At 42.3% G+C, this 23,846-nt stretch overlaps 1 pseudogene; it reads left to right on the forward strand.

Moving 5' to 3' along the window:
- LOC135557366 (glutamate receptor ionotropic, kainate 2-like) overlaps window positions 1–23,846 on the forward strand; it is a 192,369-nt pseudogene that overhangs the window by 96,179 nt on the left and 72,344 nt on the right.

Here is a 23,846-nt window from a genome sequence, read left to right on the forward strand (position 1 = left end):
TGAGGAAACTGCATACGACTGGGCAGTGGATTTAGCTATGGGACTTGGTCAAAAGTAATGCACTATAGAGAATACAACAGATTTTGACAGGGACAGTGGAAGCTTGGAAAACCATAGAACAGGATGGGTGGAGAGAGGGGGAGCGAGGGAGAGAGACAGAGGATCCAGAGGATTAGATGAGGATGTTCACAGTCGTCCTTTTCTTTTCAGATATCTGGACATGGTGCAATGAGCTGAATTGTATGAGAGAGTAAAGGGGAGAGAGAAAACGAGGGAGGGGAGAGAGAAAACGAGCGAGGAGAGACAGAGACAGAGAAAATGAGGGAGGAGAGACAGAGAAAACGAGCGAGGAGAGACAGAGAAAACGAGGGAGGAGAGACAGAGAAAACGAGGGAGGAGAGACAGAGAAAACGAGGGAGGAGAGACAGACAGAGAAAACGAGGGAGGAGAGACAGAGACAGAAAAAAAGATAGAGAGAGAAAAAGAGGCATTTTAGAGATGCTGATCCCAACGCACACACTAGCCTCACCCAAACACATGATGCCAAAGCCCAAGGATGTCCCAAAAATGACTGCCTGGTTGTTCATTCACCTTGGGAGCAGCCAAAAAACCATAGTCCCTTTGACACAGTAGACCCAAGCCAAGACTGGTTACATTGTACTGAGGGAACTCCGTACTCTGTACCTGGAAATTGGCTAATCAGGTTAGAATGGATGTAATGCCCCATTAGTGAGTTTTGATTACGCGGACTGGGAAATGTTCCAGGTTGCCACTTAAAATAATATTGACTGGCTCTGTGACTGAGTTCATCATTAAGTGCATAGAGGATGTTGTTCCCACCATGAAGATTAGAACTTATCCAAACCAAAAACCGTTGAAAGATCGCAGCATTTGCACAAAACTGAAAGCGCGAACCACGGCATTTAACCACAGCAATGTTACTGAGAACATGGACGTTTACAAGCAGACCAGCTATGCCCTCCGTAAGGCAAATCATAAAGGCGAAACAACAGTACAGGGACAAAGTGGAGTCTCAATTCAAAGGCTCAGACACGAGACATGTGGCATGGACTCCAGACAATCACGGATTATAAAGGGAAAGGTCACCGACGCCTCACTTCCAGATAAGCTGAACATCTTCTTTGCTCGCTTCGAATCAAACACGTGGCCTGCAGACGCAGGCCACCACCACTCACGAGGACTGTGAGCTATCGTTCTCTGTGGCAGACATGATAAAGACGTTTAAGTGTGTTAACCCTCGCAAGGCTGCTGGCACAGACGGCATCCCAAGCCGCGTCCTCAGAGCATGTGCAGACCAGCTGAATGGAGTGTTTACAGACATATTCAATCTCTCTCTACCCCAGTCGGTTCTCCCCACTTGTTGCAATACGTCAACCATTGTTCCTGTACCCAAGAATGGGAAGGTAACTGAACTAAATGACTATCGCCTCGCAGCACTAATTTCTATTCTGATCCTCAACACAGGGGCTCCAACCCCCTCCTGTACTCCCTGTTCAACCATGACTGCGTGGCCATGCAGTCATGCACATATCCAACTCAATCATCAACAGTGGTAGGCCGGAGTGGTGCCAGGAAAATAACCCCTTCCTCAATATCAACAAAATGAAGGAGCTGATCCTGGACTTAAGGAGACAGCAGAGAGAGAGTACGTCTCCATCCACATCAATGGGGCCGCAGTGGAGAGGGTGAAAAGCTTCAAGTTCATCGGCATGCACATCACTGACCACCTGATACGTCCAACCTCAGGAGGCTCAAGAAATGTGGCTTGGCCCCTAAGGCCCTCATGAATTTCTACAGATGCAACATTGAGAGCATCCTGTTGGGCTGTATCACCGCCTGTTATGGCAATTGCACCATCCTCAACAGCAGGGCTCTCCAGAAGGTGGTGAGGTCAGCCCAACGCATCTACAGGGGTAAAATTGCTTGCCCTCCAGGACATCTACAGCACCCGGTGTCACAGGAAGGCCAAGACGATCTAGCCACACCCTGTTCACCCAGCAACTATCTAGAAAGTGGAGACCGTACAGATGCATCAATTCTGGGACCGAGAGACTGAAAAACTAGCGGGCCTCTGTGCAATACCCTGTCCTGAACCATAATTACTGTTCATGGCCGGGAATAAATAATCATTGAACACTGGTACTTTAATAATGCTTACATACTGTTTTATTAATTTCATATGCATATACTGTATTCTAGTCAAGGCTCATCCTATATACAGTGGGGGAAAAAAGTATTTAGTCAGCCACCAATTGTGCAAGTTCTCCTACTTAAAAAGATGAGAGGCCTGTAATTTTCTTCATAGGTACACTTCAACTATGACAGACAAAATGAGAAAAAAAAATCCAGAAAATCACATTGTAGGATTTTATTGAATTTGTTTGCAAATTATGGTGGAAAATAAGTATTTGGTCACCTACAAACAAGCAAGATTTCTGGCTCTCACAGACCTGTAACTTCTTCTTTAAAACCTTTTTACGGCTGCTGTACCTGTACAGGTACCAAATCAACGAAAATTCCAGAGCGCCAACTAATTGTACTCGATACAACTCAAACTTTCATTAAAACTCACATGCAAGGTACTCAATTAAAGCCACACTCGTTGTGAATCTAGCCAACATGTCAGATTTGTAAAATGCTTTTCGGCGAAAGCATGAAAAGCTATTATCTGATAGCATGCAGCCCCCAGAAACACACAAAGGGGACGAAAACAAAGAAATTAGCGTAGCCGGCGCTACCCAAAATGCAGAAATAAAATATAAAACATTCATTACCTTTGACAAGCTTCTTTGTTGGCACTCCTATATGTCCCATAAACATCACAATTGGGTCTTTTTTTCAATTAAATCGGTCCATATATACCCAAAATGTCCATTTATGAACACAGTGAAATTCAGGGAAAAAGTCACGTTTCCCAACGCGACGTCATTTTTTAAAATTCATAAAGTTGCCTATAAACTTTGACAAAACACTTCAACCTACTTCTGTATTCCAAATGTAGGTATTAGTAAACGTTAATAAACGATCAAATTGATCATAGAGCGATCTGTATTCAATAGCTAGAAGTTTTGAAAACGAAGTCCATTTTCTCACCGACATTTTTTCCAGCTGCGGACCCGAAGACAGGATATCCCATTCACTAATCTGACCAAGGATAAAGGTCCCTGGAAATCACAACACTGGCGACATCGTGTGGAAGCTGTAGGAATTGCAAGCCCAGTCCCATGAATTATGGCAAGCCATAGACAATACCGAGATTGGCAGATGGATTTTTTCTTTGTCGATTTTGTGATCAGGTTTTCTTGCGATTTTGACCACGGAACTCGTTCTGTTATAGTCACAGACACCATTGAACCAGTTCTAGAAACTTCAGAGTGTTTTGTATGCACACATACTAATCATATGCATATACTATATCCCTGGCATGAGTAACAGGATGTTGAAATGTTACGCGATTTTTAACAACAAGTTTCGAAAATTCGCTGCAGCCATAAGAGGCTCCTCTGTCCTCCACTCGTTACCTGTATTACCTGCATTAATGGCACTTGTGGCACTTGTTATCAGTATAAAAGACACCTGTCCATAACCTCAAACAGTCACACTCCAAACTCCACTATGGCCAAGACCAAAGAGCCGTCAAAGGACACCAGAAACAAAATTGTAGTCCTGCACCAGGCTGGGAAGACTGAATCTGCAATAGGTAAGCAGCTTGGTTGAAGAAATCAACTGTGGGAGCAATTATTAGGAAATGGAAGACATACAAGACCACTGATAATCTCCCTTGATCTGGGGCTCCATGCAAGATCTCAACCCCTGGGGTCAAAATGATCTCAAGAACGGTGAGCAAAAATCCCAGAACCAAACGGGGTGACCTAGTGAATGACCTGCAGAAAGCTGGCACCTACCATCAGTAACACACTACGCGGCCAGGGACTCAAATCCTGCAGTGCCAGACGTATCCCCCTGCTTAAGCCAGTACATGTACAGGCCCGTCTGAAGTTTGCTAGAGAGCATTTGGATGATCCAGAAGAAGATTGGGAGAATGTCATATGGTCAGATGAAACAAAAATCTATCTTTTTGGTAAAAACTCATCGTGTTTGGAGGACAAAGAATGCTGAGTTGCATCCAACGAACACCATACCTACTGTGAAACATGGGGGTGGAAACATCATGCTTTGGGGATGTTTTTCTGCAAAGGGACCAGGATGACTGATCCGTGTAAAGTAAAGAATGAATGGGGCCATGTATCGTGAGATTTTGAGTGAAAACCACCTTCCATCAGCAAGGGCATTGAAGATGAAACGTGGCTGGGTCTTTCAGCATGGCAATGATCTCAAACACACTGCCCGGGCAACGAAGGAGTGGTTCGTGAGAAGCATTTCAAGGTCCTGGAGTGGCCTAGCCAGTCTCCAGATCTCAACCCCATAGAAAATCTTTGGAGGGAGTTGAAAGTCTGTGTTGCCCAGCAACAGCCCCAAAACATCACTGCTCTAGAGGAGATCTGTATGGAGGAATGGGCCAAAATACCAGCAACAGTGTGTGAAAACCTAGGGAAGACTTACAGAAAATGTTTTGACCTCTGTCATTGCCAACAAAGGGTATATAACAAAGTATTGAGAAACTTTTGTTATTGACCAAATACTTATTTTCTACCATAATTTCCAAATAAATTCATTCAAAATCCTACAATGTCATTTTCTGGATTTTTTTTCTCATTTTGTCTGTCATAGTTGAATTGTACCTATGATGAAAATTACAGGCCTCTCTCATCTTAAGTGGGAGAATTTGCACAATTGGTGGCTGACTAAATACTTTTTTACCCCATTGTATATATATTCCCGGACTCAGACATTACTCGTCCTGATATTTCTTATTTTCTTAATTTATTTTGTGGGGATTTGTGTGTATTGTTTTGTAATGTTCAGTATTACTGCACTGTTGGAGCTAGAAACATAAGCATTCTGCTGCATCTGCAAAATATGTGTACTCAATCAATAAAATAAGATTGTTTTCGATTTTATTTGCGTGCCATGAACTTATGAAAGCGTTGCATTGTCTGCTCAGCTATCCTATATGAAATATGTTCACTGATGGCAGCATTACTCAAAAGCAGGGACACGTTTTCCTAGGAGTGGTAGTAGGCCATTACAGTTAAGTCATGCACTTAAGACATTATACTGTTTCGCTCCAACCTTACCAAACCCTGATGTGTGTGTGTGTGTATCATAAAGATACAGAAGAAGAGAAAGGTGGAAAGAGAGAGAAAGAGTTACAGATGTACAAAGAGAGAGAGAGAGAGCTAGGGAGTTTGAGGTACGAAGAGAGAGAAGGTTGAAAGGAAAGAGGTGGTGGAAGAGAAAGAGAGTGGATGAGAGAGGGGAGAGGGAGAGAATTAAAGAAATGCAGTCACAGAGGTGCAGAGAGAGAGAGAAGGGGGAGCTACATGGGCACATAAAAAAAGAGAGAAAGAAAGAAAGAATAGTGAAAGAGAGTTGCCAAGGCAGAGCAACGGTTGGGGTTGGGCCGTACCCAGCTAGCATTATTCCCAGGTACTGCTGCTCATTCCGTGCACCAGTTCCGGAGTTCAACATCACCGGCCTTCTAGGCTTCACCTAACTGTCTAATTACGCACTCCTGGTTCCCATTTCCCCTGATTAGTAATTGTATATATGTGCCCTCTGTTCCCCTTTGTCCTGGTTGGTTATTGTTACAATGTCCGTTGGTCCTGTGAGTACCTGTGTTTTGGCTTTCGTGCTGCGTGTTTTGTACAGTTGTTATTACGGGTCCCATCCCTGTGTGTTTTTGTTTTGGGCTGGTCCCCGTGCCTTTTCATGGCATGTTGTAATTGTGGCTTGAGAAATTAAACACCCCCCACCTCCCCTCCCCTATTACCTATTCCTGCGCCTATCTCCAATCGTTCATACAACGATGACACTTCTGTCGGTGGGCCAAGATCACTTTCACTCAAAGCATTTGAAGGGCCTCACAGGACCCGGTAACGGGGCTCTGTAATAAATATAGAGATTGTTTTTAAATTTAAAAACAATCTGCCAGAGCTGTGAGCTATTATCTCACCCTTGATCTGAATCCCAAATGTCATCCTATTTACTACATATGGCATTCTCACCCATCTACAAACAATACCCCATAATGACAAAGTGAAGAAATGTATACAGACATTTAATTTACATAAGTATTCACACCACTAAGTCAATACTTTGTAGAAGCACCTTTTGGCAGCGATTACAGCTGAGAGTCTTTCTGTGTAAATTTCCAAGTGTTTTCCACACATTTACCCAGTTATTTTCAAAATTCTTCAAGCTCTGTCAAATTGGTTGATCATCACTCGACAAACATTTCAGATCTTGTCATATATTTTCAAGTAGATTTAAGTCAAAAATGTAAATCGGCCACTCTGGAACAGTCAATGTCTTCTTGGTAAGCAACTCTAGTTTAGATTTGGCCTCGTGTCTTACGGTTATTTTCCTGCTGAAAGGTGAAATCATGGCCCAGTATCTGGTAAAGAAGAAAGACTGAACCAGGTTTTCCTCTAGGAGTATTACTGAGCTCCATTCTGTTTCTAATACTGAAAAACTCCCCAGTCCTTAATGAGTACACACATAACATGAGGCAGCCACAACTATGCTTGAAAATATGCAGAGTGGTACTCCGTGTGTTGAATTGGATTTGCCCCAAACATAACACTTTGTATTCAGGACAAAAAGTTAATTGCTTTGCCACATTTTTTACAGCAATGCTTCATTCAGTGCCTTGTTGCAAACAGGATGCATGTTTGGAAAATCTTTTCACTCTGTCAATTAGGTAAAATGTTGATCCATCCTAAGTTTACTCCTATCACAGACATTAAACTCTGTAACTGTGTTAGTCACCATTGGCCTCATTACAAAATCTCTGAGTGGTTTTAAATTCAGGCTGTAAAACTAAATGTGGAAAAGTCAAGGGGTGTGAATACTTTCTGAGGACACTGTATTTAGTTTTGGAGAAATGATTTTCCTTCCGTAACATTGACCTGCACATTGTAATGCCATCACCAAAATCTCACATCTTTAAGATGTTTTCTAATTGCCGTCTCATGAGGAGGGAGAATAAAATTCACAGACTTAACACGTAAAGGTAGACCTACTAATTTCTTATAGTGTTTTGTTGTTTTTTCTTCCAATTTCAACTACGATCTTGTCTAATCGTTGCCCTATGGGACGGTCGGTTGTGACGCAGCCTGGGATCTAACTCGGCTCTGTAGTGATACCGCTAGCTTGAAGTCAGCTATGTGACACCCCCCCCCCACCCCCCCGCACAGACGCAAGTACACAGACACACACACAAACACACAGGGGCAACAAAGGGACACACAAATATTCACAGGCTGTGGAGATAACACTGGCCCCATCTCATAGCAAGCTCTGGGGAAGAAATAATCAGCAAGGATCGGGATGGAGGAGAGATGGATATCAGATCGACCGATATGGGGTCTGACACGAGAGAGCTCAAACTCCAAAGCAAAGCCGACAGTGGAAGACTGGCAAGGGGATGAATGCTGACTGTCCTCTCCGGTCTCTCTCTTTCTCTCCCTCTATCTCTCCCTCTTCTGTCCCCCCTCTTTCTCTCCTTCCTTCCCCCCCTCCTTCCCTCTCCTTCTCCTTCCCTTCTCCTCGCTCTCCCTCCCTTCTATCTCTCCTCTCAAGCTGTCAGATAACATGGGGGCTCCTTTGTGCCTATAGAGATAAACTAGAAAATGGAGTAGCAGAGTTTTGCCAAGGCTGAGTCGACTCCCTGTTGTACACCCAGACCTTCTGCCTGACCCTCCTCTGATGGATCCATTTACAATGACAGCTCCAAGGAGCTACGCCCACAATAGCTTCAGTTCAATTGGGGTTTGGAAGTGGATGATTTCACTAGAGTTCATGTGGGATGCACGAGGCACTTCTCATTTTAGAAGGAACAGTTTCTCGATGAGTCCAACACCCAGAAATTCAAAGGCACTTGTCAACATGGAATTGGAGTTTATATGATTTGGATATAAAGATTAAATCAGACAATATAGCGGTCAGTTAGCTCTAAACCTAACCAAAACTAGGAAGGGGACGAGTATGTAAAGAATGACGTGTATTCATGAAGGAATCAGCTGGCATACAGAATCAAAGCAAAATTCCCCAAAATCAATATATAGGTTCAGTGTCTGATTCACAAATGAAAATGCAAAATCTTGTCTCCGTTTTAGCTTATCAACAATGCCTATCTCCCAATGAAAGTAAATGTTCAATTCAGTTCAATCCCAAAGTCCAGCAGAAAAAAAAATCACAAATAAGCAAAAATCTAAATAATCAAGATGTTTGTTTACTCGCACCTGCCCGCAATTGTTAATAACCCATCCGCAACCAAATTGAGTCATTTTGTAATTTATTGTGTCAAAATTGATCATGAAATAAAAGAAAGCCCGGAAGATCATGCCCCCTCATGCAATTTTCACATGGTTTAGGGTGTGTGTTTACAGTTTAAGTTGGCAGCACAAAGAATGGATTAGAATGTGTGAGTGTGACAGGAAGATAAAAACACTAATGTTAGCTAAGATATCGAATTTATCATGAAGTTACCATGCCAATAGAAAAACTCAACAACAACTGAACAAAGTTGGCTTGCACTAGCTGACTAGCGAGCACTGGCTGGTTATACTACTGTCTAGCTAGCAAGCTGGCTACTGATGAGCTAGCAGGCTGGCTACTGACTAGCTAGCTAAGCCTACCTGGCTACTGGCTATAGTCATGCTAGCTAGTAGTAGCTAGTGGAAGTAAGTTAGTCCCTCAACATGCTAGAAGATGAAGCTGCCAGGCCAGATCTACCTGCTGCAGAAAGGTGAGGATTCTTCATTACTGTGCTTCTTGACTGAGTAATAATGCACTGCAGTTACTATCTGGCACTTTGACCTATTTGGCACTTTGCATAGCTAATTTAGCTATTGTTACATATGCAACACTATCCAATGAAGAGTGTGTGTGTGTGTGTGTGTGTGTTCCAACTGAAGGGGCACAGTATGGCATCTGAGCAGATCACAGTAAGTTAAAATGTGCCTTTTTATTGGTACGGGTATACTTCAAACATCCTTTCCTGCTCACTGAAAGGTAGATGTAGGCTACACTCTTCTGTTGTGAACATGACTATTGCTACGTCAATTGGCCTACTTCTCAGAATGTATACATACTTCTATCTGGGGAGGCTGATGATCAATGATACGGAGACAATCTGATATGAATTGATTACTGATCTCCCTACCACCTCTCTCACTCACAGAACATCAAAATGTTTGGACCTCAGCTGAGATCCTCCCCTTCCCTGTCCTTCAATGAAAACCCCTTTACACTTGCTGGTGTGGTGTGTTCAAGGTGTATTTTAACCCACTGGGGACAGTGGGTTAACTGCCTGTTCAGGGGCAGAACGACAGATTTGTACCTTGTCAACTTGGGGGTTTGAACTCGCAACCTTCCGGTTACTAGTCCAACACTCTAACCACTAGGCTACACTAGTGGCCTATCTCTCTCATGTCGTGTAGTATTACCTATAGATGACTACTAGACACTTTCAAATTGTTTCCCGGTGAATGATTGTCCACATCAGGCTATTTAATTGTTACTTGTGTGTTTAACTAGTGTGTCCCTCTCACCGAATATTAATGATCCCTCAAATGCTGCACATTCTCTCTCTCTTTCTCTCCAGGATACATTAGGATACATTACATTCTATTCCACAACAAAGCCTCCTTCACTCACGCCGCCAAACTTACCCTAGTTAAACTGACTATCCTACCGATCCTCGACTTCGGCGATGTCATCTACAAAATAGCTTCCAATACTCTTCTCAGCAAACTGGATGCAGTTTATCACAGTGCCATCCGTTTTCTCACAAAAGCACCTTATACCACCCACCACAGCGACCTGTATGCTCTAGTTGGCTGGCCCTCGCTACATATTCGTCGCCAGACCCACTGGCTCCAGGTCATCTACAAGTCCATGCTAGGTAAAGCTCCGCCTTATCTCAGTTCACTGGTCATGATGGCAACGCCCACCCGTAGCACGTGCTCCAGCAGGTGTATCTTACTGATCATCCCTAAAGCCAACACCTCATTTGGCCGCCTTTCGTTCCAGGTCTCTGCTTCCTGTGACTGGAACGAATTGCAAAAATCGCTGAAGTTGGAGACTTTTATCTCCCTCATCAACTTCAAACATCAACTGTCTGAGCAGCTAACCGATCGCTGCAGCTGTACATAGTTCATCTGTAAATAGCCCACCCAATCTACCTACCACATCCCCATACTGTTTTTATTTGATTTACTTTTCTGCTTTTTGCACACCAGTATCTCTACTTGCACAGCATCATCTGCTCATTTATCACTCCAGTGTTAATCTGCTAAATTGTAATTATTCGCTCCTATGGCCTATTTATTGCCTACCTCATACTTTTTGCACAAACTGTATATAGACTTTTTTTTCTACTGTGTCATTGACTTGGTTATTGTGTTATTGGCTTGTTTATTGTTTACTCCATGTGTAACTCTGTGTTGTTTTCTGTGTCACACTGCTTTGCTTTATCTTGGCCAAGTCGCAGTTGCAAATGAGAACAAGTTCTCAACTAGACTACCTGGTTAAATAAAGGTTAAATAAAATACAAGGTGTCTCTTGACCACATAAGGATGACGCAGAATATAGTTCCACTGCAGGAACATCAATCAGCGGAAATTTCAGAGCGCCACCTATAGTTTTCAATAAAACTCAAACTTTCATTAAAACATATGCAATGTACTGAATTAAAGCTGCACTCGTTGTGAATCTAGGCACCAAGTCAGATTTGTAAAATGCTTTTCGGCGAAAGCATGATAAGCTATTATCTGATAGCATGCACCCCCCAAAATACCAGGACGTCACCTAAACAGATTTTGTAGCCGGCGCTACACAAAACGCAGGAATAAAATATAAAACATTCATTACCTTTGACGAGCTTCTCTGTTGGCACTCCTATATGTCCCATAAACATCACAATTGGGTCTTTTTCCCGATTTAAATCCGTCATTGTATACCCAAAATGTCATTTCATGAAGGCTGGTCTGATCCAGGAAAATTCCCATTTACAAGACGCAACGTCACGTTTTAAAATTACAAAAGTTGCCTATAAACTTTTACAAATCTCTTCAAATTACTTTTCTAAACCAACTTCAGATATTAATAAACGTTAATAATCTATCAAATTGATCACGGGGCGATCTGTATTCGATAGCAGAAAGTCTTGAAATCATCCTCCATGTTTACACTTTCAAAACATCATGCAGTGCGGCTCAAGACAGGACTTGCCAAAACGTCATCCAACCAATGATAAAGGACGAATAAAATGCCAGTACAGGCGCCATCGTGTGGAAGCTGTAGGCATTGTAATGGGATCCTCGTTTTTTTTCTGTCGTCTTAAACAATACATTGACTGGCGGATGAATATTATTTTTGTGTTTTTGGTGAACAGTTTTCCCTGGGATTTTTACTCCTAAACACGTTCTGTTATAGCCACAGACACGATTTAACCAGTTTTAGAGACTTCAGAGCGTTTTCTATACACACATACTTATCATATGCATATACTATATTCCTGACATGAGTAGCAGGATGTTGAAATGTTGCACAATTTCTTACAAAAAGCTGCGGAAATTCGCATCATCCTTAGGAGGATATTATTAAATATTAATTTAAGGAATTTATTCCCTTCTTAATGCGTTTGGGCCAATCAGTGGTGTTGTGACAACGTAGGGTTGGTATGCAGAAGATTAGCCTTATTTGGTAAAAGAAAAAGTCTGTATTGTGGCAAGAACAGCTCCAATAAGCAAAGAGAAACGACAGTCCATCATTATTTTAAGACAAAACTTTGAAAGTGAATTCAAGTGCAGGGGCAAAAACCATCAAGCGCTATGATGAACCTGGCTCTCATGAAGACCGCCACAGGAAAAGATGACCTGGAGTTACCTCTGCTGTCCTTTGGTCTGATGAGTCCAAATTTCAGATTTTTGGTTCCAACCGCCGTGTCTTTGTGAGACCCAGAGTAGGTGAATGGATGATCTCCACGTGTATGGTTCCCACTGTGAAGCATGTAGGAGGAAGTGTGATGGTGTGGCGGTGATTTGTTGGTGACACTGTTTGCGCTTAGTGCGACTATCATTTGTTTTTCAATGGACAGGCTGTGTAAGGGCTATTTGACCAAGACGGATAGTGGTAGAGTGCTGCATCAGAGGACCTGGCCTCCGCAATTACCCAATCACCCAATTGAGATGGTTTTGGATGAGTTGGACCGCAGAGTGAAGGAAAAGCAACAAGTGCTCAGCATATGTGGGAAGTCCTTCAAGACTGTTGGAAAGCATTCCAGGTGAAACTGGTTGAGAAAATGCCAAGAGTGTGCAAAGCTGTCATCAATGCAAAGTGTTCCTACTTTGAAGAATCTCAAATATAAAGTAGATTTAGATTTGTTTAACATGTTTTTGGTTAATACACAATTCCATATGTGTTATTTCATAGTTTTGATGTCTTCACTATTATTCTACAATGTAGAAAAAAGTAAAAATTTAAGAAAAACCCTTGAATGAGTAGGTTTGTCCTAACCTTTGACTGGCATTTTAGTTTGCGTGGCTTGCTGACATTTCTGACAAGTACAATTACTGTACCCTGTTTCTGGTGCATGTATTTTATGACACTCATTTGCTACAATAAGTGTCGACTTTGTTTCAAAGTTTCATCACAAAATTGTAAAGCGTCACCGTTACATCAGAAACGTTCTCAACTGCACATCTCGTGTTCTTGATCTGAATGCCCTGTCTTTATACAGCTGTTGTACAACACAACTGTCATGACTTTCCCTCCTGGGTGAGGATCAAAGAGAGCCCCCCACCTCTCTCCCACCAGAGAGGAAAGGGGGGGAAGTTGGGCGAGTTGTATCACTTATCGACCAGTCATAATCTTTCTCTCTCTCTTGCCTTTGCGGTATTGAGACTAGAATGTCTGAGTGTTACAACAGAGCGAGACTTTGTATACTTTAACATCAAAAGATTGGACATTGAAACAATATAGCAAAAAAGATAGCAATATGATTTTAGCCTTCTAAATTAGATTATTGTTGTCATAGAAAGTTTTACCCAGTCAGCCACGTGAGTACAGACATTATGCCAACAGGACCGAACGCCTCTTTTTTCCATAGTGTATAAAAGGACTGCTAACAAATTGTACATTAGACCAGTACATTGCCGGGTTGCTACTGGTGTGTAAAATGGTTTAAAACTACTAGACCAGTAAACATGCAGTGTGACCAACAGCGTGAGCAGAATGTTACGAATTGGTAAGGCCCTTTGAAACTCAACAGAGAAAAAGAAGATTAGGCTAAGACATGCACCGCCTGCAGCTCCTCATGTAACGTAGTCTAGGAAACCCGACCGAAGACGAGAAAAGAAGAACACTATCAAACGATCATTGGCACATCTGATGTATCCAGTCTAATGAACACTTCCAGAACAAAGGAAAGCTACTACTACAACTACTAAGGACATTGTGACCTCTGGTGACAACCAGAGACTTTCTGTCGAACTATTCATCACAGACGGATCAAGGGCTTTCAACAGAGAGACAACAGACAAAGACATCTAAGCGTAAATATATGTCGCATTTCTAAATCCGAATGAGCGGTTGTTAGGGTGCTAGATATCCCCATTTACGATGAGCGTATTATTCAAGTGTTTGTACGATAGTTGAATTCCTTTGTCTCTCCTTCTCCTGCTCTTTCTTTCCCCACCCCTTTCACTGTGTATCCAGCCATCTCGGGTTAGTCCACTAGGGACTTTTCATCGCATTACGCTAGTAATCAATTCAACCTTTATGTATTTCTGTGGGATTATTTAGTTAGATACACAAATTGGCTTAATTATTTATTTATATCGCTGTATCATCATTTAGACTAAGGTTTGTGCAGATTTGAAGTCAACGATGTTCAGAATGAGACTGCGATGAAGTGGTAATAATTAATGGATGACTAATATGATAACAATATATTCTGATATATTCTTGATAACAATATATTCTGATATATTCTTGAGTTAATTCGGAAAACAGTAACTCATCATCAATCGTGGTGCCCCAAGATTGTTAATGAGTTAATTATTACATGATTAATTCAATCATTTAAATAATTAAACAAAGTTAATTGATTTGATAAAATAACCATCATCACATTAATGATAGTCACGACACTACATTCTACAAATGTTTTATCTCTGATCTAAGTCAGGGATGGTCACTCCAGTATCAGGGGCCTGATTGTTGTCACACTTTTGTCCCGGCTAACTCATGACTCCAATAATCAACTAATCATGGTCTTCAGTTTAGAATGTGATCGGTGTGATCGTCAGGTGTGATAGTTAATTCTCACCAAATATTATTCTATCTTTCAGCTAGAGGAGACTACAATAACAAGTCTGAAGTGTCTACTCATTGAAAACTGCAAAGGACTACACTGACATCCCAGAACTTCAGAAAGCAATGTAGAGAAGACCTGGGGTACCAAGCAGAATGCTCCTAAGATCAGATGACCCAAGACTCCCTGAAATGGCACCACCAACAACGGCTGAGCTGCTAAAACTTCGAGGAAATGCTCGCCACACAACACGGGTGCAGTAAGCACACCTTTGAGCTGGGAAGGACCGGAGCTTTCCCTGCTGTCAGACTTGGTGGTTCCCGGGAAGTTTTAAAACCTTCAGAAAACTCAGAATTGTTGTTCGAAGAGGGGCCTGCAAAAAAACATATCAATCATATAAATAAGGGAAGTTTGTGTGGGCAACAATAAACTTTTGAGAAACAATACTTGTGCATTTTCTGTCTAGCATATAGTCATCATTATTGTACTTTTGGAATGTTTTAGAATGATTTACTAAACTATTCTCTTTTCCTGGATATCTATGCTCTTGACAGTTTACACTTTAATTTAGCAAACCTACAGGTGGGTAGATATCCAGAAAGACGGATGGACTACCATCGTAAATACAGTACAAAACAAGTCAGTCCAATTATACAGGTCAGGTCATATAGTTTAATTAAGGAGATATACAAGGTAGTCTCCGTAACCTTCCCCAAAATAACAAAAGCACAGTAGGGGAAACATTCCGATAAAGTACTGAACTGAAATAACCCAGGCTAAAGAAAAATTCACACAAAAATCCAAATGAAGAATAAAGTACAGTGTAGTTGTGGAAAGTGTTAACCTGTTATGTAAACATACTTGGTAATAAATAAATGGAATATTACAGTGGTGAAATGGCAGGAGTTGTGTGTAATAATGTGTAGGAGTGTCTCCCTGCAATTCATGGAGGTGCACCAGTGAGGTTGTCTGGAGAGCCTAGGCTTGCTCTCCGGTACTCCAAGATGTCAAACATCACTCCAGGGAGACGGGAAGCAGCCAGCTCCAGCACCTCTCCCCTTTCTTCAAAGGACAGTTCTTGCAATTTAAGCTGTAATGATAAGAAAAAAGTAACATGAAATTACAGAATGCAACCAAATGTTGTGTGATATGATTATAATGTTGTGAAATGGGTAAATAGTACCACAGGTGAAAATTTTTGACTAAACATCATCTCGGCAAGCCTCTCTTCTTGCAGTCAGGCAGCACTTTCAAGGTCTTCCTGTCTAATTCTTTCTTTCTGCAGCTCTGCCTGTGCCCCTGGATGGTCTACGGCTCTTCAAAACTGGAATCCTACAGAACAAAATAGGGACACAACACTTATTAGGATTGTATGGTAATGTTCAATACATGGTCTTTTATGCATAAGCAATAATGATTTTCATGCAGAAGAGCATCTACAATCCATACACCACATATTTATAGCCATAGCTCTCGAGAATCAAGGGGCCATCCCAGTAATGTTATTGGCTAGCTAGTATAGCTAGGAGTACAGCTTCGATGCACCTGTACTGACCTCACCTTCTGGATGATAGCGGGGTGAACAGGCAGTGGCTCGGGTGGTTGTATTTGATGATCTTTTTGGCCTTCCTGTGACATCGGGTGTTGTAGGTGTCCTGGAGGGCAGGTAGTTTTCTTCCGGCGATGCGTTGTGCAGACCACACCACCCTCAGAAGAGCCTTGCGGTTGTGGGTGGTGCAGTTGCCGTACCAGGCGGTGATGCAGCCGGACAGGATGCTCTCAATTGTGCATCTGTAAAAGCCTGTGAGGGTATTAGGTGACAAGCTCAATTTCTTCAGCCTCTTGAGATTGAAGAGGCGCTGTTGCAACTTCTTCACGACACTGTGTGGGTGGACCATTTTAAGTTTGTCCGTGATGTGTACGCAGAGGAAATTAAAACTTTCCACATTCTCCACTGCTGTCCCGTCTATGTGCATAGGGGGCTGCTCCCTCTGCTGTTTCCTGAAGTCCACGATCACTTTGTTTTGTTGACGTTCAGTGAGAGGTTGTTTTGCTGACACCACACACCGAGTGCCATCACCTCCTCCCTGTAGGCTGTCTCATTGTTGTTGGTAATCAGGCCTACAACTGTTGTGTCGCCTGCAAACTTGATGATTGAGTTGGAGGCGTGCATGAAGGGCAACGGACTAGCCAAAACCAAAGTTATTTTCAATGAATGCAGAGCTATGATAGTAAAAATTAATTATTTTACACTTTTTTATTTACAAAGTCTGTTAACTAATGTAAAAAGCTATTGTCATATTGATATCTTTTACCAGACAGGGAAAATCACTGTAGCTATTGACAACCATTTAGCTAGCTAGCTAACGTTACCTACCTTTTTGGCTGACAACGTGAATATTTTAACATGTAAAAAAAAATGTACCTGTTCGTAAGACATTGTTTCTCAAGTAGAATCAAGTTATCTTCAATGTTGTCCATAACTGTTATCACATCGCATGCATCCACAGTCTCATATTTCCTGAAATTGGCAACACTGGGATTCTACGAGATAAAATAGCCACAAAGTCTCAGAGCGGATGTTGATGCTACGTCATCCGACCAATGAGAGCTGGGGTTTCTGGGATACGTGTTCAAATCTCAAAGAAATACTACATTCTTGTCAGAAGGGTCCAAAAACACCTGTACCCACATAGTTACGCAGTGCAGGTTTAATAAAACATGCTATGACATTATAGTGCCCGTCATGATGTAATAATGCTCTGACATCATTAAGCCCTTGATGAAGCAGGCCTAATAATGATCTGACATCATAATGCACTTTATTATGTAATCATGCTCTGACATAACAATGTATTGTATTTAACCTTATACAATTTGTGTAAAGTAAATCTAATCAAATCTATTTAGCAAGAGACACCTTTTGTCTCATGATGTAATAATGCTCTGACATCATATCTCTCTCTCTGTGCAGACGGACGCAGCGCTGATGTACGACGCGGTGCACGTGGTAGCGGTGGCAGTGCAGCAGTCGCAGCAGATCACTGTCAGCTCGCTGCAGTGCAACCGCCACAAACCCTGGCGCTTCGGAGCGCGCTTTATAAGCCTCATCAAAGAGGTACCGTAATACTTCAAATGTTATCATTTCATTGAAATTCAGATTAGGAGGAATTCAGTAAGTATGACTTCATGCAATTAAGTTAATATGACTATGGCTCGTGTTTAAGTTTCCACTACTCAGTTTATTTAGTGACTCACTAAACACCAGTCTCAACATCAACAGTGAAGAGGCGACTCCGGGATGCTAGACTTTTAGGCAGAGCAGCAAAGAAAAAGCCATATCTCAGACTGGCCAATAAAAAGAAAAGATTAAGATGGGAAAAAGAACAGACACTGGACAGAGGAACTCTGCCTAGAAGGCCAACGTCCCGTAGTCACCTCTTCACTGTTGACGTTGAGACTGGTGTTTAGTGAGTAATGAAGCTGCCAGTTGAGGACTTCGGAGGGGTCTGTTTCTCAAACTAGACACTTTAATGTACTTATCCTCTTGCTCAGTTGTGCACCGTGGACTCCCACTCCTCTTTCTCTTCTGGTTAGAGACAGTTTGTGCTGCTCTGTGAAAGGAGTAGTACACAATGTTGTACGAGATCTTCAGTTTCTTGGCAATTTCTCGCATGGAATAGCTTTCATTTCTCAGAATAAGAATAGACTGAAATGTCCCAGAAGAAAGATAGTTGTTTCTGGCTATTTTGAGCCTGCAATTGAACCCACAAATGCTCAGGCTCCAGATACTCAACTAGTCTATAGAAGGCCAGTTTAATTGCTTCTTTAATCAGTACAACAGTTTGCAGCTGTGCTAACATAATTGCAAAAGGGTTTTCTAATGATCAATTAGCCTTTTAAAATGATAAACTTGGATTAGCTAACACAACGTGCCATTGGAACACAGGAGTGATGGTTGCTGATAATGGGCCTCTGTACGCCTACGTAGATATTCCATAAAATTTTGCCGTTTCCATCTACAATAGTCAGTTACAACACGAACAATGCCTACACTGTATTTCAATTTGATTCCATTTTAATGGTCAAAAACGAGCTTTTCTTTCAAAAACAAGGACATTTCTAAGTGACCCCAAACTTTTGAACGGTAGTGTGTGTGTGAACAGCCAAAAGTTTTGAGAATGACACAAATATTAATTTCCACAAAGTTAGCTGCCTCAGTGTCTTTAGATATTTTTGTCAGATGTTACTATGGAATACTGAAGTAGAATTACAAGCATTTTACAAGTGTCAAAGGCTTTTATTGACAAATACATGAAGTTGATGCAAAGAGTCACTATTTGCAGTGTTGACCCTTCTTTTTCAAGACCTCTGCAATCCACGCTGGAATGCTCTCAATTAACTTCTGGGCCACATCCTGACTGATGGAAGCCCATTCTTGCATAATCAATGCTTGGAGTTTGTCAGAATTTGCAGATTTTTGTTTGTCCACTCGCCTCTTGAGGATGGACCACAAGTTCCCATTGGGATTAAGGTCTGGGGAGTTTCCTGGCCATGGACCCAAAATAACGATGTTTTGTTCCCCGAGTCACTTCGTTATCACTTTTGCCTTTTGGCGAGGTGCTCCATCATGCTGGAAAAGGCATTGTTCGTCACCAAACTGTTCCTGGATGGTTGGGAGAAGTTGCTCTCGGAGGATGTTTTGGTACCATTCTTTCTTTATTCATTGCTGTGTTCTTAGGCAAAATTGTGAGTGAGCCCACTCCCTTGCCTGAGAAGCGACCGCACACATGAATGGTCTCAGGATGCTTTACTGTTGGCATGACACAGGACTAATAGTAGCGCACACCTTGTCTTCTCCGGACAAGCTTTTTTCCGGATGCCCCCAAACAATCGGAAGGGAATTCATCAGAGAAAATTACTTTACCCCAGTCCTCAGCAGTCCAATCCCTGTACCTTTTGCAGAATATCAGTCTGTCCCTGATGTTTTTCCTGGAGAGAAGTGGCTTCTTTACTGCCCTTTTTGACACCAAGCCATCCTCCCAAAAGTCTTCACCTAACTGTGTGTGCAGATGCACTCACACCTTTCTGCTGCCATTCCTGAGCAAGCTCTATACCGGTGGTGCCCCGATCCCGCAGCTGAATTAACTTTAGGAGACGGTTCTGGCACTTGCTGGACTTTCTTAGGCGCCCTGAAGCCTTCTTCACAACAATTGAATCACTCTCCTTGAAGTTCTTGATGATCCGATAAATGGTTGATTTTGGTGCAATCTTACTGGCACCAATATCCTTGCCTGTGAAGCCCTTTTCGTGCAAAGAAATGATGACGGCACGTGTTTCCTTGCAGGTAACCATGGTTGACAGAGGAAGAACAATTAATCCAAGCACCACCCTCCTTTTGAAGCTTCCAGTCTATTATTCAAACTCAATCAGCATGACAGAGTGATCTCCAGTCTTGTCCTCATCAACACTCACACCTGTGTCAACGAGAGAATCACTGACATGATGTCAGCTGGTCCTTTTGTGGCAGGGCTGAAATGCAGTGGAAATGTGTTTTTGGGAATCAGTTTGCATAGCAAAGAGGGACTTTGCAATTATTTGCTGTTCATCTGATCACTCTTCACAACATTCTGGAGTATATGTAAATTGCCAGCTTACAAACTGGGGCATCAGACTTCGCGAAAATTAATGCTTTGTGAAAATTAATGTATTCTCAAAACTTTTTCCCACGACTGTGTGTATATATATATAAGTGTACTTGTTGTTTATTGATGTGTTCATTCAGAGCTGGAAAAGATGCCATGGTCTCAGCATGACTCCCTGCTTAAATACAAATGTACTGTCCCCCTCCCACTTTAGTCTTTCATATCTCTCCCAGCGACGTGTCTCTCTGATCCTCCAATTACTTTGAAGTAAAAATTCAAACACAACCAACTTCACAGTGTAATGAACTCCAATACCTGTCAAACAAGCCTCTGTGGTGCTCGTCTCTCAAAGTTTATTGTTGTATTTAAATGCAGACTGTGTGGAGAGAGCCAGGCGGAAGGTCTAGATTGGACACGTTGGACTTTGTTTTTTAGTTGAATTAGGTGGTCTGTGTGTGTGTGTGTGTGTGTGTGTGTGTGTGTGTGTGTGTGTGTGTGTGTGTGTGTGTGTGTGTGTGTGTGTGTGTGTGTGTGTGTGTGTGTGTGTGCGTGCGTGCGTGCGCCCCTCTCAATAGGCCCATTGGGATGGCTTGACTGGACACATCCTCTTCAACAAAACTAACGGATTGAGGACAGACTTCGACCTGGACGTAATCAGTCTAAAGGAGGAAGGACTGGAAAAAGTGAGTTTGTGTGTGTGTGTATTGGTCAGTTGTGGTCGGGGGTGTTTCAGATTAGGAGGAGGATTTTTATTAACATGACCTTATTTCTATTACAGCATATTGGATGATATTGGATGATTGTAATTCATATTCTATTCACCCAGCTCAACGTAACATCGATAGGTTTAGGCTACTACATTATACTCAAATTTGCCCTATACCCTTCATGAGGTTACTACAACCTAGCCTACAAATGAAAGTTTATAATGAAGGTGCACAGGTCGACAGTGCAAATTGGAGTACTCAAGGTGACAGACAGTGTGCAATACTACCTTGCACACTCTCGCATCTAGCTGATCTTGGGTGTAATCATTAGCCCAATTAAAACCAACGTTTCTATTGGACAAAGTCAGGTACATCCATCCCTGTTTTGTTCCATTTGCTTACATTTAAGAGAGGTTTTGCAAAGGAATTGACGGAATCAATATACCCTTGATCAACAGCACACACAGTCACTTTCATTGCGGCCACGTACAGCATCATCACTTTGCTCGTTGTATAATTCCTTTTCCCATCTACGTACTGTCCTCCTCTAACTTTTTTCCTTCAAATGTGGACTAAACTCACCAAGCCAAACCTTCATACCATAACCGCTAAACAGCCTACATTGTTGTCACCATATTAACTAGCATTATAGTCAACATAGCTACTAAAACTAGCCCGTTTGTACACATGGATGGGATTGTGGGTTTACTATCACGCAGTACAGTGTAAAGCAAGCAGCTTACGACAAGCAGTTTAGCTCCTAACCGCTCCTAACCAATTGTGCTATTGTGTGTGTTTTTTCGAGTCATTTGTAACTTATTTTGTACATACTGTTTCTGCCACCATCTCTTAAGTCCAAAAAGAGCTTCTGGATACCAGGACAGCGATTACTCACCTTGTACTGGACGAAGATTTTTCTTTAACGAGTCGGACACAAAGGATTTACTTCAGAAACCGGACAAGGCCCAAATCCCTGTCATTTGCATGAAGAAGAGACAGAGATATGGGGGTCGTAGGTCAGGGTGCCTTGTAAGAATCCGACTATGAGTGGGTAACCCGCCTCTACCATCAGTCCTATTAGCCAACACGCAATCATTGTATAATAAAATGGATGAGCTCCGCTCAAGACTATCCTACCAACATGACATTTAAAAACTGTAATATCTTGTTTCACAGAGTCGTGGCTGAACGACGACATGGATAACATACAACTGGCTGGGTTTTCCATGCATCAGCAAGATAGAACATCTGCCTCCGGAAAGACAAGGGATGACGGTCTGTGTCTATTTGTCAATAACAGCTGTTGCACGAAATCTAAGATGAATGAAGTCTCAAGGTTTTGCTCGCCTGAGGTAAAGTATCTCATGATAAGCTGTAGACCACACTATTTACCAAGAGTTTTCATCTATATTTTTTGTAGCTGTCTATTTACCACCACAAACTGATGCTGATCTCTATTGCACTCCACACTGCCCTTTTCCGCCTGGACAAAAGGAACACCTATATTGAGAATGCTATTCATTGACTACAGCTCAGCATTCAACACCATAGTGCCCTCAAAGCTCGTCACTAAGCCAAGGACCTTGGTAATAATCACCTCCCTCCCCAACTCGATCCTGGACTTCTTGACGGTCTGCCTCCAGGTAGTAAGTGTAGGTAACAACACATTTGCTACGCTGATCCTCAACATGGGGGCCCTTCAGGGGTACGTTCTCAGTCCCCTCCTGTACTACCTGTTCACCCATGACTGCATGGACAAGCACGACTCCAACACCATCATTAAGTTTGCCGATGACACAACAGTGGTAGGCTTGATCACCGACAACGATGAGATGAGCCTATAGGGAGGAGGTCAGAGATCAAGACAAAGGACAAGATCGTGGACGACAGGAAAAGGAGGGCCGAGCATGCCCTCATTCTTATTGACGGCGCTGTAGTGGAGCTGGTTGAGAGTTTCAAGTACCTGGGTGTCCACATCACCAATGAACTGTTGTGGTCGAAGCACACCAAGATGATCGTGAAGAGGGTACGACGATGCCTATTCTCCCACAGAAGATTGAGAAGATTTGGCATGGGTCTTCAGTTCCTCAATAGGTTATGCAGCTGCATTGAGAGCATCCTGACAGGTTGCATCCCAGCCTGGTATGGCAACTGCTCAGCCTCTGACCGCAAGGCACTACAGATGTTAGTGCCTACAGCCCAGTACATCACTGGGGCCAAGCTTCCTGCCATCCAGGACCTCTATACATGGTGGTGTCCGCAGAGGAAGGCCCTAGCAATTGCCAAAGACTCCAGCCACCGTAGTCATAGACTGTTCTCTCTGCTAACACATTGCAAGTGGTACCTGAGCTCCAAAAGGCTTCTTAACAGCTTCTTCCCCCAAGCCATAAGACCCCCCCCACCCTCCATTTTTACGCTGTTCTCTTTTTATTATCTATGCATCGTCACTTTTCACTTTAACTCTACCAACGTACATATTACCTCAATTAAACAGAATTGTTTTAAGAGGATATCTTTTTTGTTGTGAGCACCAAAACGTGACTTTTTCTAATCCTTTTATAGAGTCACATGCACGTAAGATGTTTTGATTACTATATAGAATCATAAAGAGCAGATTATGAGGTTTCAATACCTCACTTTTTCCAAAAAATAACACTGTTCCATGAGCTCCACACTTGAGCACGAGGCAATAGATAACCTACAGTAAAAATAAGTCTTAATCTAATGTGACCCAAGACCTTAATAAACACAACCAAAATATTATTTTTCCGATAGCATCTGGCTGTCCTCCTCCTTAAGGATCGAACCCCAGAAATAGCAGGGGTTCAAAATTTAGAAACCCAGTTCCTACATTTTAATATAAAAATGTATTTTAATTAACCAAAACTATGGCTATTTCTCGTGATAAGTAACTATAGGTTCTCCAGACCTCTTTCACAAACAGAATGAACAGAGATCGCAGTCACAGACACACACAGGTAAGCCGAGACAACTGATGAACTACTGTGTTCGTGTCTTAACCTGTTGTCT

The sequence above is a fragment of the Oncorhynchus masou genome, chromosome 16 (genome assembly GCF_036934945.1).
Source record: "Oncorhynchus masou masou isolate Uvic2021 chromosome 16, UVic_Omas_1.1, whole genome shotgun sequence".
Classification (NCBI taxonomy): domain Eukaryota; kingdom Metazoa; phylum Chordata; class Actinopteri; order Salmoniformes; family Salmonidae; genus Oncorhynchus; species Oncorhynchus masou.